Genomic DNA, 17,042 nt, shown 5'->3' on the forward strand with positions numbered 1-17,042 from the left:
CTGGGGGTGGGGTTTCTGTCTCCACTCTCGGGTAATGCTTCTGGGGGGGTCTCCGGCGCCGGTCTCGGGTCGCGCTCCTTGGGGGTGGGGTCTCTGTCGCCACTTTCATCTCATGCTGCTGGGGGGGGTCTCTGGCGCCACTCTCGGGTGATGCTGCTGGGGGGGGCCTCTGGCTCCCATCTCAGGTTGTGCTGCTGGGGGGGGGGGGAGATCTCTGTCGCCGTTCTCTGGTGATGCTGCTGGGGGGAGGGTCTCTGGCGCCACTCTTGGGTCGCACTGCTGGGGGCGGGTCTGTGGTGCCGCTCTCGGGTCTTGCTGCTGGGGGGGGTCTCTGGCACCGTTTTCGGGTCACTCTGCTGGGGGAGGTCTCTGGCTTCGCTCTCGGGTCACGCTGCTGGGGAGGGTCTCTGGCGCCGCCCTCGGGACTTGCTGCTGGGGGGGGTCTCTGGCGCCGCCCTCGGGTCGCAATGCCGGGGGGGTTCTTTCGCGCTGCTCTCGGGTTTTGCTGCTGGGGGGGGGGGTCTCTTGTTTCGCTCTCGGGTCATGCTGCTGGGGGGGGACTTTGCAAGCGGGGCCGGGTACTAAAGGCACCAAGCAGCTGGCGGAATCACTGAGAACAAGGGTCATGGGGTCGGGGGTTGGTTGAGACTCTTTGGACCAGAGGCAGGGGGTCCAGGCTGCCAAATGTGTCGCGGAGAACCTCCATCTATCGGACGCGGCTTCCTCTCCGCGCTTGCAGAACCGAGCAGCTAAAAGTGTTAGAAGCCAAATCAGAGCGGCTCATGTGTGTGTTAGAAACGGCTACGGGGAGCCAATTGCACTGGCACCTGACGCCTTCTTCAGCCCTTTGTTGCTGCATTCTCAGGCTGGCACCTCTCACAACCATTCATTCATCGTCCAAGCACTCTCTCTCTTATGTACATTCCCTAATTAATGTTTCCCATACAGTATTTTGCATAATAATACAAGAGTTGTAGTTACAAAAAGTTACAAAAGTTTCTGGGTGGCATTTCTTAAAACATTCTCTCTCTGAGCGCTGAGTTAGTTACTGTTATAGTTACAATGCTTCACTTTGCGATTAGGGTTAAGTGCTTCACAATGCTTTGAAGAGAACGGTTGTCAATTGTGTAACAGTAAGTTTGAGCGTGCCCTGGCGCACAGCGAGGGGAGCTGTTTCTGGCTACATAGTAGTATATTTTTAACAGTTTGAAGTTACATGACCTAATATTACATTCCTAACCAATTATATTCTAGAGGGGCAAAAATGTTTAGATTTATAATTAAACAATCCTAACAAATAATAATAATAATAATAATTATAAATCTAAACACTTCTCAAGCTTGATAACACTAAATCTAAACACTTTCACAAGAATAAATCTAAACACTTCTATGCTTCTTCTACTTAACAAACTTCTCCTCCTTAGACTTTTAGTTGTGGGGAACAAATTCTGGGGCGTCACTTCCACTTGGGGAATCCTGTTTCATACTTGACTATGTTCTCCCTACACTAAGGCTGGCCGAGAGACTGTCCCGGACTGATCGTAACAGACTGTTCTGTCCGCGAATGGGCTGAGAGTAAAGGGCGTGTTCGGAATCTGTGGCGCCCAATCTGAGGCTGTCCGAGGTGACTCTTAACGGACTGCTCCGTGCGCCAATGGGCGGTGACTCAAGGCGTGTTCTGGGGCTGCTGGCGGCCAATAGGTTGTCCGGGGTGGATTATAACAGACTCTTCTGTCCGCGAATGGGCTGTGACTAAGGGGCGTGTTCTGAATCAGAGGCACCCAATAGGCTGACCCGGCTGCATCTTAACGGACAGCTCTGTCTGCGAATGCGGTGTGACTAGGGGGAATGACCTGCCACTGCTCTCGACCAATAGGCTGTCCGGGGTGGATCTTAATGGACTGCTCTGTCCTCGAATTGTCTGTGACTTAGGGGTGGTTCCTGGCTGTGTGCCAGCCAATGGGCTTTCGGAAGACAGCCTTGGCGGAGGATAGCGTCGCCCAATGGGCTGTCAGCAAAGGGGATCCTGCCTCTGGTTCGGCCAATGGGCTGCCGCAGGGGGGCGTTGTCTGACTGGGCGGCCGGCGCCGCCATGACAGGAAGGTCCGAGGAGCGCGCGGGGGCGCGAGCGAATCCTGGGTCCGAGTGCGAAGCTCCCCGCCCCCAGCCCGCCCCTTGTTGGTGTCTGGCCCGGGGGAGGAGGGGGCGCGAGGGAAGGTGGGGGAGCGGGCTGGGGGTGGGGTGTCTGGACAGGGGTGAGGTGTAGGAGCAGGCTGGGTGTGAGGGGCCGGGGGGGGCGCTTGGCACTGGGGGGGCAGGAGGGGGTGAGGGGCCGGGGGGGTGCTCGGCACTGGGGGGGCAGGAGGGAGGGGGAGGGGCCGGGGGGGGCCTTGGCACTGGGGGGGGCAGGAGGGGACAGGGCGCGGGAGAGCGCAGGCGCGGGCGGCGCTGGCTGGGCGGGAAACTCCCGGGACGCTCGCGCTGACGAGGCGGGCGGGAAAACGCTGCGGGGGGCGCTGAGGGGCGGAGCCTGGGGGGCGGGGCGGGAGCTGGCAGTGACGTGGAGCCCCCCCCCCCCCCGCCTGCTTCTCTCCGGGCCCCAGGCTGGACATCGGCGGGGCGGCCCCTGGCGGAGGTGGGGGGGCGATTTCTGCCCCCCCCCCCCCCGGCGCTGCAGCCTCCCCGGGGAGCAGCGCCCCTGTGACCCCCCCCCACGTGGTGCCGGGGGAACGGGGCTGTGGCCCCCCCTTTGGGGCGCGGGAGCTGACCCGGGCTCCAGTCACGTGGGTGTCTCGGGGAGGGGGGGCTGCGGGCCACCGGGGCGCGGGAGTGTCACGTGCCCCCTCCCCCCGCCGGGGAGCCGCGCGCCCTCGAGGGGTGGTTCCCGCGGGCGGGGCACGCACAGAACGTGTCCCGCACGCGGGGGGGCGGGGCGGCCTGAGCCCTGCTCCCCGCGCTGCTCGCTGCCTGGGGGCGGGGCCGGGTGCCCGCTGAATCCCCCCTGTGCCCGGGGGGGGGCAGTTCGGCGGGGGGCGCTGTGGGGGGGATGCTCTGGCCCTGGCTGCCCGCAGTGCTGCCCAGTGCCCGGCTGTGCCTCCTGCAGAGGCCGAGAGCGTCCTGGGTGGGGGCGTGTGGGGAGGGGGGGGAGTGGCTGAGAATTGGGGGGCAAACAGGTGACAGACAAACCAACCGACAGAAAAGCCTCCCTGCCTGGCCCCCAGCTGAGCGGAGAAACGTCCCCCTGGCGGCCAGAGCACTGCAGGGCCCAGCCTAGTCGCTTTGTGCGCTCCAGCCCCACGGCGTGGGGAGGGGGCGACGGTGGAGGAGCCCCACGCACCCAGGCCTTAGGTTCCCCACCCGCCTTCTAAGCACTGAGCATTTTAGGCCTGGCTGGACTAGAGAAGGGGGCACCAGGGGAGTTGCCGCTGAAGGCGCGCGGCCGCGCACAAACACCCCTCTGCCGCCCACCTCCGTTGCGGAGCCTTGCAGCGGCACTCGCCTTCCTGCTGGCCGGGGAATGGCGCGGTTGTTTTCCTGATCTGGTGGAGGGCGGCTGCCCCGTTGTGTCCCTGCTGGGGCAGCCTCGCCCCACCTCCAGCTGCGATTGGGGCTTCTGTTTGTTTCTGTTCATACAGTTTGCTGCAGTTTTCCATCCCCGAGGACCTGCATGAAGCTGGTCCGACCAGAGATACTGGGATCGATTTTTAAGAGTAAGAGGTTTTGTTTTTAAAGCAGGGGTGAGGAACCTAATACCCCAGCTCACGTGAGTGTGGCCCTCGAGACTCAAGGTTCCCACACTAACGCTCTAGCTCCCCTCCAGATTGGTGATAGAAATGTAGCCGTGTTAGTCTGGGGTAGTTGAAGCAAAATGCAGGACAATGTAGCACTTTAAAGACTAACAAGATGGTTTATTAGATGATGAGCTTTCGTGGGCCAGACCCACTTCCTCAGATCAAATAGTGGAAGAAAGTAGTCACAACCATATATACCAAAGGATACAATTAAAAAAAAGAACAAATATGAAAAGGACAAATCACATTGCAGAACAGGAGGGGGATGCGGTGGGGGGGAAGGGGAAGGAAGGTAAGTGTCTGTGAATTGATGATATTAGAGGTAGGGAGAGTGGGATGTTTGTGAGTTAATGGTATTAGAGGTGATAATTGGGGAAACTATCTTGGTAATGGGTGAGATAACAAACATTTGAACTAAGTCCTTGTTGGAAAGTGTCGAATTTTAACATGAATGACAGTTCAGAGGATTCCCTTTCAAGTGCAGATGTAAAAGGTCTTTGTAGCAGAATGCAGGTGGTTAAGTCATTGAGAGAGTGTCCTTTCTGGTTAAAATGGCAAGAAACTGTTTTCTCTTTGTGATCTTGTCTGATATCTGTTTTGTGGGCATTAATCCTTTGGCGAAGTGTCTGAGATGTTTGTCCAATGTACATAGCAGACGGACACTTTCGGCACACGATAGCATAGATTATATTTCTGGATGCGCAGGAATATGTGTTCTTGATCTTATAACTCACTTGGTTGGGTCCAATAATGGTATCAGCAGAATGAATATGTGGACAAAGCTGGCAACGGGGTTTGTTGCAAGGGAAGGTACCAGGGTTGATATTAGTGTGGTATGTCCTGTGGTGGTTGGTAAGAATGATCTTGAGGTTAGGTGGTTGTCTATAGGAGACTATGGGTCTGTCTCCCAGAGCCTCTTTGAGTATGGTATCCTGTTCCAATATAGGCTGTAGTTTATTGATAATGTGTTGGACAGGTTTAAGTTGGGGGTTGTAGGTGATGACAAGTGGTGTTCTATTGTTGGTTTTCTTGGGTCTGTCTTGAAGTAGATGGTTTCTAGGTATTCGTCTGGCTCTTTCAATTTGCTTTTTTATTTCTCTGGGTGGCCAGATTGGAGCAGACAAATTCTGCTAGCCTGCCCCGCCCCGCCCCGCCCCCCGCCCCCCCCTCCTCACAAGCTCCGGTGTGCGAGGGGAATGTGGGAAGCCTCTTCCTCCTTCTCAGTTGGGGCATGTGTTAATGCGGATGGTGGGGTTTGGGATTTTTTTTTTCTTCACTCTTGTGTGTAGGGTTGCCAGGTGTCTAGCACTGAGCCAGACAGCCCGGTAGTTGCACTTTTTGTCCGGTAAATAAATTTAGAAAATACCGGACATACAAAATGTCCAGTATTTTCTGCTTTTCCTCTGTGCCCAGCAGAAATAATCCGGGGCGGGGAGATTGGCTGACTAATTAAAGGGGTCACAACTGGATTTTGCTCAACAAAAATGTTCCTGGTGGGGTTTTTTTGTTTGGTTGGCTTCTTTCCCTCAACAAAAATTTTCCTGGCGCCTTTTTTTTTTTTTTTTTTTTTTTTGCTGAAACCATCTGGCAACCCTACTAGTGTGTGCCTTCCGCCCCCCCAATAAGGTTCCCCACCCCGTCTGAAAGCGAGAGTTGGGAGAACAGGTTACCTTGCGTTCCTGTGTCCTTATAAGGAAGTTGAAGGCTACTATAAAATCCCCCCTCATGGTCTCCTCTTCAGACTAAAGAAACCTAAATCCCTCAGCCTCTTCATAGAGCAATTGCTCCAGCCCCCTAATCATTTTGGTTGTCCTCTGCTGGACCCTCTCCAATGTGTCCACATCCCTTCTGTAGTGGGGGGCCCAGAACTGGACACAGTACTCCAGATGTGGCCTCACCAAAGCCGAATAAAGGGGAATAATGACATCTCTGGATCTACTGGCAATGCTCCTCTTAATGCAACCTAATATGCCATTAGCCTTCTTGGCTACAAGGGCACACTGTTGACTCATCTCCAGCTTCTCATCCACTGTAACCCCCAGGTCCTGTCTGCAGAACTACTACTTAACCGGTTGGTCCCCAGCTTGTAACTATGCTTGGGATTCTTCCATCCCAAGTGCAGGACTCTACACTTGTCCTTGTTGAACCTCATCAGATTTCTTGTGGCCCAATCCTCCAATTTGTCTAAGTCATTCTGGACCCTATCTCCGCCCTTAGGCATCTTTTAGCCTTTTTGTTCTATTATTGTTTTTCTATTTGGTACTAGAAAATCAAACTTTCCTCCTGCTTGGGCCTCAAGTTTCACTCCAGCAGCCCTTCCACAAGTAGAATCGTCTGCAAAATAAAATGTCAGGGCTACCGTCATTAAGGTGCTTGTCCCTGTAAGGACATGTGACTGAACTGGTTGTTCAGAAGGTTTCTGGTGAATTGGTTTATGCACAGGTATGCCTCCCGTTCTTCTTTAACCACCGCAGTCTCTTGTTTTTGTCCGGAAGCAAATTCTCTGCCAAGCCACCTTTTTTCCCTTTCATGTAATTGTCTGCTCTTTCGTTCGGTGTGGTAGACTTGTTCTAGTGTGGCATTAGACAACCGAGCCACAGAAAAGTCTGCCTTGGTACCACTGAGTACCGGCCCAGACCAAAGTAGCTTTCAGACACCTTAAGAGAGTCTTGATTTGCAATTCTCCCCTTTCTTCTCCTTGGATTTTCAACTAGGAAAGTGTGCTAATCATCTGCTTTTGCGGAAAAACTTGCCAGCTGTCTACACTGGCCGCTTGAATTTCCGCAAAAGCACTGACGATCTCATGTAAGATTGTCAGTGCTTCTGCGGGAATACTATGCTGCTCCCGTTCGGGCAAAAGTCTTTTTCCGAAAGACTTCTGCGCAAAAGGGCCAGTGTAGACAGCAGAGAGTTCTTTTCCGCAAAAAAGCCCCGATGGCGAAAATGGCGATTGGGGCTTTTTTGCAGAAAAGCGCGACTAGATTGGCCACGGACGCTTTTCCGTAAAAAGTTTACATACCCAGTATCTTGTGAAGAACTTGTCACCTCAGCACAGGGTCCCGGGGCGGGCTTTACCATAAGGGACCCGGAGAGATCATCTAGGCCAGCTGGAGGGGGCAGGGGAGGGGAGGGGAGGGGAGAGGAGAGGAGAGGAGGTTGGCCACTGAAAATGTTGCAGTATTAATTTTCCTTTTATTTGACTTCATATCAAACAAATATTTACAGTTTAAATGACCTTGTTAATTCTCCCTTGTGTTAGTACTCTTTCTTCCAGAACGTTTTAAAAACACAGACGAGACATGTCTTCGCCTGGGTGGCAGGCATCCGAAGAAGGGCACGTGACCTCGATCTTGGAGCACGAGACAAAACTCACTCCGCTCCTGGAGGGGAAATGTTAGAGGCAACACTGGGCTCCAGTGAGCAGCAGCCAGGTGACGCACGTGTCTGTCCTTTCCACACATCTAGGGTGGCCTAGCTCCTAACCGTTCTCTGTCTCTTTTTCGGTCCCTGTAGACTTGGAGGAGATGAGAGGCTGGCCATGTGGTGGCAGAGACCGAAAGGAGCCACCCCCCCCGAGACCCTGCCGGCAGATGGAAACCAGACAGCGATCTATGGAAGAAGAGCAAATAGCAATTGGCTCAAGGTAAGTATCGAGGGAGGGCCGCACAGACGTTTGCGAGCGTGGTACGGGTCCCTGAGAAAAGGCCCTCTGGCTCGTGGTGGAAGAACTTGAAAATACGAAGTACAAAAGTCACAGTGTTGTACTTAAAAGAAGTACTCGGGATCTTTTTCAGAGGGATAAGGCAACACGCCACATTTATTGATCACACACACACACATTATATATATATAGAAATTATTTATTTATTTACCACATGCATATGATAAGTATTGATTATTCTGTGTCACTCACGCACTCACTCTCACACACACACACACACACACACACACACGTGCACAAGCACACTCCGTCTTGCTGTTGTTACCAACTTGTTGCTCCCCTTAACTTCACTGGCCAGGTGAGTTAGATGGGGGAGGGGTGGAGCCGGGCTTCTGCTGATCCGGATCGATGCTCCGATGGTGACAAGATGAGACCCGGAGTCCTCTGCAAGACAACTCACTTTTATAGCAGCTTCCCTCTTATGCAAATATATCCCAGATTCAAAATCTGGGTCTGTGTCCTTTGGTCCCTTTGTGGGTGCTGTCTGTTAAGAGAGGGTGTTTTCCAAAGAAGGTGCTTGCTTCTAATCCCCAAGGCCTTCAATATGTCTGCTCTTCTTTCTTGAGCCCTCTTGACACCTTGGGTCTGGCTTCTACCCCCTTTTCAACTGGTGTAGCTCTCTGGAGGTGCTTGGCTCCCAAGTGTTACTCATTCACACCTCGTTCATTCAACTGGGCAATTGATTACAGAGTGGGGGGAGAGAGTGGGGGAAAGATCTTATTCTACTCCTAGCAAATGACATTTTTACCTCTTTAACTATATACTCTGTATTAGAACCCTATGTAGAAAACTAAGTTACAAGGTTATATGGATTCAGGTTCTAATACAAAGTGACAAGGTCATATGGATTAATACAAAGTTACAAGGTTATATGGAGAGGCACAGTGTCAAGTCATATGAAGTACATAGGTTTATCTACAACAGAAACTGAACACCGATTTTTGTATTTTTAAAAATGTCATTAATCCCCCCGCCCCGCCGCCCCCCGAATCTCCTGGCTGGCGATACTTAACGTGTCTAGGATCATACGGAAAACTAAGTGAGTAGGCTGCCAATTGACCTAGCGTCACGCATGCGGAGAGTTGGCAAAACTGGGATTGAAATAAAGACTTGGTCTCCAGCAGCACCGAGGAGCCCCAGCCATGGATTAGGGCCTCGTGGGAATAGTTGTCTCCTAATTGATCTAATCTTTGGCTTTTGAGTTTAATATTATTGGTGAGTCCTTCTAGGCGACTGTTAGTCGGTGTGCATGCGTGCGCACGTAAGTATGAGTGCAAGTGTGTGCGTCCGCAAGTGTCCATTTGCGTGTGTGTGCACATGCCTGCGTGCGGGCAGATTGAGCAGATGCGTGTGTGGGCATCTGAGCGAGGGCATGAGTGGGCGCCCAGGCGTGTTAATCTGTTAATTCGCGTTTGTGAGTGTGTACACGCATCCCTGCGTGTGAGCATTTGGCAGGGTGAGTGGCTGTGGTACGGGCGTGTGCGTCTGACGTGTGCCAGTCAGACGGTGCCCTGGCAGCAGTAGCTCCTGGAAAGCGACACCCCTCCCCTCCCATCTGGAGCATGCAACTGGGATGAGAGGGGCAGGGAAGAGTAGCACTGCTGCAGCGCGTTTCAGCACGAGGCTCTAACTGCCGCGCGGTAGCTGCTCCTTTTGTATCCGACGTGGGGCAACAAGGAGCGGCCTCGCATCATGCCGGCGCCACGTGCGTTCAGTCCCACGGACCGGAAGTGACGTTTGCTCGGTCCACAGCCTGACAGCAACCGACTGGGAACCGTGACCGGAAGGTGCCCAGGTACGAGCGCTCAGCTGGTGCCAGGTCAGCGGGTGGTAGGCAGGAGACACGGGGCCAGGCGGGACGGGTTCAGACACGGGGTGCCTGGCTGGGACAGCGACTGGGGTTGGAGGTTTCCTGCGGCGGTGCAGCCAGCGTAGGCCACCAGCTCCCGTGGTACGTGGGGCAGAGGAAGGACAGCAGAGCGGAGGCTGGAACCGCTCCGACAAGGCACCACTCTGCTTATGGTTGCCAGGTGTCCGGTTTTGAACTGGACGGTCCAGGCTTTCAGCTTTTTCTTCGGGAAACAAATTTATATTTTCTCAATGTCCGCGAAAGCGGCAAGGAGTTCTGTGCCACAGGGCTCCTCGCTGCTTTTGCAGATTCAGACTAATGCGGCTACTCCTCTGATAAATGTCGGGTATTTTCTAAATCAGATGGAATGCAGATTGTGATGTCATGTCAGGCGTGCCTGGTATTTTTGGTGAAACCATCTGGCAACCCTAGCTCTGCTCCTTGCTTGGCCGGGGTGGCGCCCTGCCTCTGTGGCAGGTCCTGACGTCACAGGGAGCGTGTTCCCCAGGAAATCCGGGCAGTGCAGCGGCTTCCGGTCCGCGCCACCCGGCCCCAAGGGAGCGGCGGCGGGAGGCGGCAGGGAGGTCAGAGCGTGACGCTGCCCCGCCCGGATCTCAGCCCTTGGGCGCCCCAGTGTGCACCCCGCCCGGCCGGGCCGCTCCCCTGTAGCTCCGCCCCCAGCGCTGCGCCCGCTGCCTCGTGGCCCGGCTCGGTGCGAAGCTGCCACTGCCGGCTACGAACAGCAGCGCACTGCTAGTGACGTCATTGCCCTGGCGCGGTGCATGCAAATGACGGAACGCGGGGCACGTTCTATCGGCTCCCGGGCGAGTGACACGTGGGTTTGTGTGGCACACAGACGGGTCCCAGGCTCCGTCATTAATGGCAGGGGCGGGGCCACTGACTGGCAGGAACTCAGCTGGGACACAGAAGTGAGCGGCAGAAAACTCCTCGGGGTCTCCGGAAAATCCTCGCGCGGCCCCTCTGGGCTTGTGAACGGGACGCAGCAGAGGCAGCCGCCCCCCTCCCCACCCACCCGCCTCACGCTCCCCGCTGCACTTTCGAAGGCAACAGCAGCATCAGCCTGTCCCGCTGCCAGTCCCTGCACAAGCCGGCTGGGAAATTTGGTGTTGGGGGGAGCAGACTGCACGGGGCGGAGAGGAGTTTGGGGGTGGTGGGGGATCAGACTGCACGGAGCGGGGAGGAGTTTGGTGAGGGGGGATCAGACTGCACGGGGCGGGGAGGAGTTAGGGGGGTAGGGGATCAAACTGCAGGGGGCGGAGAGGAGTTTCGTGGGGGGTAGGAGATCAGACTGCACGGGGGGAGGAGTTTGGGGGGGGATCAGACTGCACGGGGCGGGGAGGAGTTGGGGGGGGATCAGACTGCACGGGGCGGGGAGGAGTTTGGGGGGGATCAGACTGCACGGGGCGAGGAGGAGTTTAGGGGGGGATCAGACTGCACGGGGGGAGGAGTTTGGGGGGATCAGACTGCATGGGGCGGGGAGGAGTTTGGGGGGGATCAGACTGCACGGGGCGGGGAGGAGTTTTGGGGGGCGATCAGACTGCACGGGGCGGAGGGGAGTGTGGGGGGGATCAGACTGCACGGGGGGGAGAGGAGTTTGGGGGGATCAGACTGCACGGGGGGAGAGGAGTTTGGGGGGGATCAGACTGCACGGAGCGGGGAGGAGTTTGGGGGGATCAGACTGCACGGGGGGGAGGATCAGACTGCACGGGGCGGGGAGGAGCTTTGGGGGGGATCAGACTGCAAGGGGCGGACAGGAGTTTGGGGGGGCGATCAGACTGCACGGGGGGGAGAGGAGTTTGGGGGGGATCAGACTGCACGGGGCGGACAGGAGTTTTGGGGAGCGATCAGACTGCACGGGGCGGAGGGGAGTGTGGGGGGGATCAGACTGCACGGGGGGGAGAGGAGTTTGGGGGGATCAGACTGCACGGGGGGAGAGGAGTTTGGGGGGGATCAGACTGCACGGAGCGGGGAGGAGTTTGGGGGGATCAGACTGCACGGGGGGGAGGATCAGACTGCACGGAGCGGGGAGGAGTTTGGGGGGGGATCAGACTGCACGGGGCAGGGAGGAGCTTTGGGGGGGATCAGACTGCACGGGGCGGACAGGAGTTTGGGGGGGCGATCAGACTGCACGGGGCGGAGGGGACTGTGGGGGGGATCAGACTGCACGGGGGGGAGAGGAGTTTGGGGGGGATCAGACTGCACGGAGCGGGGAGGAGTTTGGGGGGGGATCAGACTGCACGGGGCGGGGAGGAGTTTGGGGGGGGATCGGACTGCACGGGGCGGGGAGGAGTTTGGGGGGATCGGACTGCACGGGGCGGGGAAGAGTTTGGGGGGGATCGGACTGCACGGGGCGGGGAGGAGTTTGGGGGGGATCGGACTGCACGGAGGGAGAGGAGTTTGGGGGGATCGGACTGCACGGGGCGGGGAAGAGTTTGGGGGGATCGGACTGCACGTGGGGGAGGAGTTTGGGGGGATCAGACTGCACGGGGGGAGAGGAGTTTGGGGGGATCGGACTGCACGGAGGGAGAGGAGTTTGGGGGGATCGGACTGCACGGGGCGGGGAAGAGTTTGGGGGGATCGGACTGCATGGGGCGGGGAGGAGTTTGGGGGGATCAGACTGCATGGAGGGGAGGATCAGACTGCACGGAGCGGGGAGGAGTTTGGGGGGGGATCAGACTGCACGGGGGGAGAGGAGTTTGGGGGGATCAGATTGCACGGGGGGAAGAGTTTGGGGGGATCGGACTGCACGGGGCGGGGAAGAGTTTGGGGGGGATCGGACTGCACGGGGCGGGGAGGAGTTTGGGGGGGATCGGACTGCACGGAGGGAGAGGAGTTTGGGGGGATCGGACTGCACGGGGCGGGGAGGAGTTTGGGGGGATCGGACTGCACGGGGCGGGGAGGAGTTTGGGGGGATCGGACTGCATGGGGCGGGGAGGAGTTTGGGGGGGATCAGACTGCACGGGGGGAGAGGAGTTTGGGGGGATCAGATTGCACGGGGGGGAGGAGTTTGGGGGGATCGGACTGCACGGGGGGAGAGGAGTTTGGGGGGGATCGGACTGCACGGGGGGAGGATCAGACTGCACGGAGCGGGGAGGAGTTTGGGGGGGATCAGACTGCACGGGGGGGAGGATCAGACTGCACGGGGGGGGAGGAGTTTGGAGGGGGATCAGACTGCACGGGGCGGGGAGGAGTTTGGGGGGGATCGGACTGCCCGGGGCGGGGAGGTGTTTGGGGGGGATCGGACTGCACGGGGCGGGGAGGTGTTTGGGGGGGATCATACTGCACGGGGGGAGAGGAGTTTGGGGGGATCGGACTGCACGGGGCGGGGAAGAGTTTGGGGGGATCGGACTGCACGGGGCGGGGAGGAGTTTGGGGGGATCAGACTGCACGGGGGGAGAGGAGTTTGGGGGGATCAGACTGCACGGGGGGGAGGATCAGAGTGCACGGGGCGGAGGGGAAGTTTGGGGGGATCAGACTGCACGGGGGGGAGGAGTTTGAGGGGGGATCAGACTGCACGGGGCGGGGAGGAGTTTGGGGGGATCAGACTGCACGGGGCGGGGAGGAGTTTGGGGGGATCAGACTGCACGGGGCGGGGAGGAGTTTGGGGGGGAAGGGTTGCCGCGGAGTCTCCTCTCCCGAGTGGGGGCGGGGCATCAGCTGCGGACGCTGACGTCTCTGAGGCAGGAGCCCCGCCCAGCAATGGGGAGGGGCGGGATGAGGGGGAGTAGGGAAAGTAGCCGCAGTGGCTTGTGGGAAACTGAGTGCCCCTGTCCGCAGCTCCCATCGGCCATTGCAGGGCCAGGGCAGGCCCGGCGCTGTTCGGTTGGGCGGGTGCAGCGGAAGTGACATCACAACGGGGCATTGACCAGGGAGCGACGCGGTTGGTCCCGCGCTCGTGTCACTCCAAGTGTTAGCGACGCATCCTGGGACTTGTAGTTCTCATAGTGCGGCCTCCCGGGGCACGTCGCAGCGCGCCCCGCCCCTATCATAGCCCCGCCCCCCGGCATAGCCCCGCCCAGCGTGTTCTTAGTTCGGAATGGGGCATTTCTACCCTAAGAACAATCTTTTTTATTCGGAAATAACGGCCCTTAGCAGAGCAACAGTGACACTCGGTAGTCACCGGCGGTAATGCACGTGTAATTCCGTAGCGCCTCCACAGTGCCGCTCGGTGGTCATTGCGGGTAATGCACGTGTAATTCCGTAGCGCCTCCACAGTGCCGCTCGGTGGTCATTGCGGGTAATGCACGTGTAATTCCGTAGCGCCTCCACAGTGCCGCTCGGTGGTCATTGCAGGTAATGCACGTGTAATTCCGAAGCGCCTCCACAGTGCCGCTCGGTGGTCATTGCGGGTAATGCACGTGTAATTCCGTAGCGCCTCCACAGTGCCGCTCGGTGGTCATTGCAGGTAATGCACGTGTAATTCCATCGCCCCCAGCTGCTGTCCCTGCTGCGCACGCCACGTGGCCCCAGTCTTGCCCTTTGACAGCAGGCAAAGTAAGAAGCTCGTTATTTCCAGGCTCCGCGCAGCCCTCTCCCCTCCTGCCCCCGGCCCCCTCATCCCACACACCAGGCTCCGCGCAGCCCTCTCCCCTCCTGCCCATGGCCCCCTCATCCCGCACTCCAGGCTCCGCACAGCCCTCTCCCCTCCTGCCCCCGGCCCCCTCATCCCGCACTCCAGGCTCCGCACAGCCCTCTCCCCTCCTGCCCATGGCCCCCTCATCCCGCACTCCAGGCTCCGCGCAGCCCCCTCCCCTCCTGCTTCCTCACCCCAGCCTGCACCCCGTCCATACTCTTATCCCGGGGCCCTTCCTCTCCCCAGCCTGCACCCCCGTCCATATGCTTATCCCGGGGCCCTTCCTCCCCCCAGCCTGCACCCCCATCCATATTCTTATCCCGGGGCCCTTCCTCACTCCAGTCTGCACGCCCATTCATGGGAGCCATCAGTCCACCTTTTCCCTGCACCACATTCAGTAAAGTGTCTGATCAGGGTATGAGAGCAGCCCTGAGCCTTTGTCTCCACTCAGCAGGTTGCACCACACAGGATATGTGGATGGTCCTGGGCTTTGTACAGCACTCCAGACTGACCCCTGGACACGGCTTCTGGGTCCTAGCCCTTTGCTGTCACTCCTGCCCGAGGGCTTTGCTGGCTCCAGACTGGGTAACAGCTGGGAAACTGGCTGGGCAGTGGGCTGAGAAGATACCGTGAGAGATGGACTTGAGCTGCCTGGACGTGATTCTCGGAACACGTGAAGGGTCCTCAGCGTTCGGCCTTCCCATGGCTCTGTGTGAGTAAGAGGTGCGTGCTTTGAAATCTTCAAGCGTCCTGGCAGTATGTTTCTTCTGAGGCAGAGAGCTTCCTGCTGGGGCACGGAGCCTGGTGGCTTGGGGACTGGTGAAGGGGCAGTAGGCGGTTCAACAGTGCGTGGATAGATATTCAAGGCCTCCGTTCTCTCCGAGTTCCTGGAGTGGCAGCGGGAGGGGGTGGCCGATGGTGGGAGGAGAAGCGATGCCGCGTCCTTGCGGACTGAAAAGCTAAGTTGTTTGTTTGTTTTTTCCCCTCAGCTGTGTTCGGTAGCGAGCGATAAGAAGTCAACCCTCCCGGTGTCCTCCCGTCTGGGGATGGAACGGAAAAGAGAACGGCGAGCTTGGCAGCTTGGTCGAAGCGAGGCGAGAACCGTCCTGCTGGGAGCGGAGCAGCCATCGCTGACCGGGAGATAAGTGTCGGGTCTGGAAATCTCTCGGCTTACGGCCCACTCGGGTCTAGGAAGGGAAGTCACGTTTGCTTAGACAGCGAGTCCGAGCGGAGGTTCCCGAGGTGCTTACTTGGTAGTGGGAGAAACAGGGCTCCCGTTTGTCAGGGGTGCTGGTTTCTCTGGAACACGGTGTCCTTCTCAGCAGACGCTTGGCTCGAGGAGGAAGACGCAAGGTGGTAAGGTTTCTGGCTGCCTCGCATGTGTTTCTCTCTTGTTGCTCTCTCGTATTGGCCAATACGTCCTGTCTGTCTGTTTCTGTCTGTGTCTTTGTCCTTGCTCTGCTTCTGCCGTGTCCTTGTACAGCACACTTGCAGGCATTCCAGGTGAGCATCTCCAAGGGTTAAGGGCTCAGGAGCCAACGGGAATTCAGCAGGTTCGCAAGTCGCGCAAGGGAGAGCGGTGGTGCGTCATGGCTGAATGACTCGGTGTTCTTGTAGAGGACCCGATACATAGGCGAGAGGGGGGGAAAGGGCTAAAGGATAGAATTCCCACAGCCACAGACTTTAGTGAGTGAGAGCTAACGCTGGGCTTTTTTGGCCACCCTTGCAGAGGAATCAGTGCGTGGCCGTGGGCGGAGAATAAATCGTCCGAGATGTACTTGAGCTGCCTGGACGTGATTCTCGGAACATGTGAAGGGTCCTCAGCGTTCGGCCTTCCCATGGCTCTGTGTGAGTAAGAGGTGCGTGCTTTGAAATCTTTAAGCGTCCTGGCAGTATGTTTCTTCTGAGGCAGAGAGCTTCCTGCTGGGTCACGGAGCCTGGTGGCTTGGGGACTGGTGAAGGGGCATAGGCAGTTCAACAGAGCGTGGATAGATATTCAAGGCCTCCGTTCTCTCCGCGTTCCTGGAGTGGCAGCGGGAGGGGGTGGCCGATGGTGGGAGGCAGCGGTGCGATGGTGGGAGGAGAAGCGATGCCGCGTCCTTGCGGACTGAAAAGCTAAGTTGTTTGTTTGTTTTTTCCCCTCTGCTGTGTTCGGTAGTGAGCGATAAGAAGTCAACCCTCCCGGTGTCCTCCCGTCTGGGGATGGAACGGAAACGAGAACAGCGAGCTCGGGAGCTTGGTCGAAGCGAGGCGAGAACCGTCCGGCTGGGAGCGGAGCAGCCATCGCTGACAGGGAGATAAGTGTCGGGTTTGGAAATCTCTCGGCTTACGGCGCACTCGGGTCTAGGAAGGGAAGTCAGGTTTGCTTAGACAGCGAGTCCGAGCGGAGGTTCGCGAGGTGATTCCTTGGTAGTGGGAGAAACAGGGCTTCCGTTTGTCAGGGGTGCTGATTTCTCTGGAACACGGTGTCCTTCTCAGCAGACGCTTGGCTCGAGGAGGAAGACGCAAGGCGGTAAGGTTTCCGTCTGCCTCTCATGTGTTTCTCTCTTGTTGCTCTCTCGTATTGGCCAATACGTTCTGTCTGTCTGTTTCTGTCTGTGTCTTTGTCCTTGCTCTGCTTCTGCCGTGTCCTTGTATAGCTCACGTGCAGGCATTCCAGGTGAGCATCTCCACGGGTTAAGGGCTCAGGAGCCAACGGGAATTCTGCAGGTTCGCAAGTCGCGCAAGGGAGAGCGGTGGCGCGTCATGGCTGACTGACTCAGTGTTCTTGTAGAGGGCCCTATACATAGGCGAGGGGGGGGGGGAAGGGCTAAAGGATAGAATTCCCACAGCCACAGACCTTAGTGAGTGAGAGGTCTCTTCAGTCACGCCGCTCTCGGATCTCGCTGCAGGGAGGGATTCTGGTGCCGCTCTCGGGTCGTGCAGCTTGGGGGTGTCTCTAGCGCTGCTCTCGGGTCTCGCTGCTGGGGGGGAGGGGTCTTTGGGGCCACTCTCAGGTCGTGCTGCTGGGAGGGAGTCTGGCGCCTCTCTCGGGTTATGCTGCTGCGGGGAATCTCTGGTGCCGCTCTCGAGTCGCGCTACTGG

The sequence above is a fragment of the Pelodiscus sinensis genome, chromosome 10 (genome assembly GCF_052426305.1).
Source record: "Pelodiscus sinensis isolate ZL-2025 chromosome 10, ASM5242630v1, whole genome shotgun sequence".
Lineage (NCBI taxonomy): Eukaryota > Metazoa > Chordata > Testudines > Trionychidae > Pelodiscus > Pelodiscus sinensis.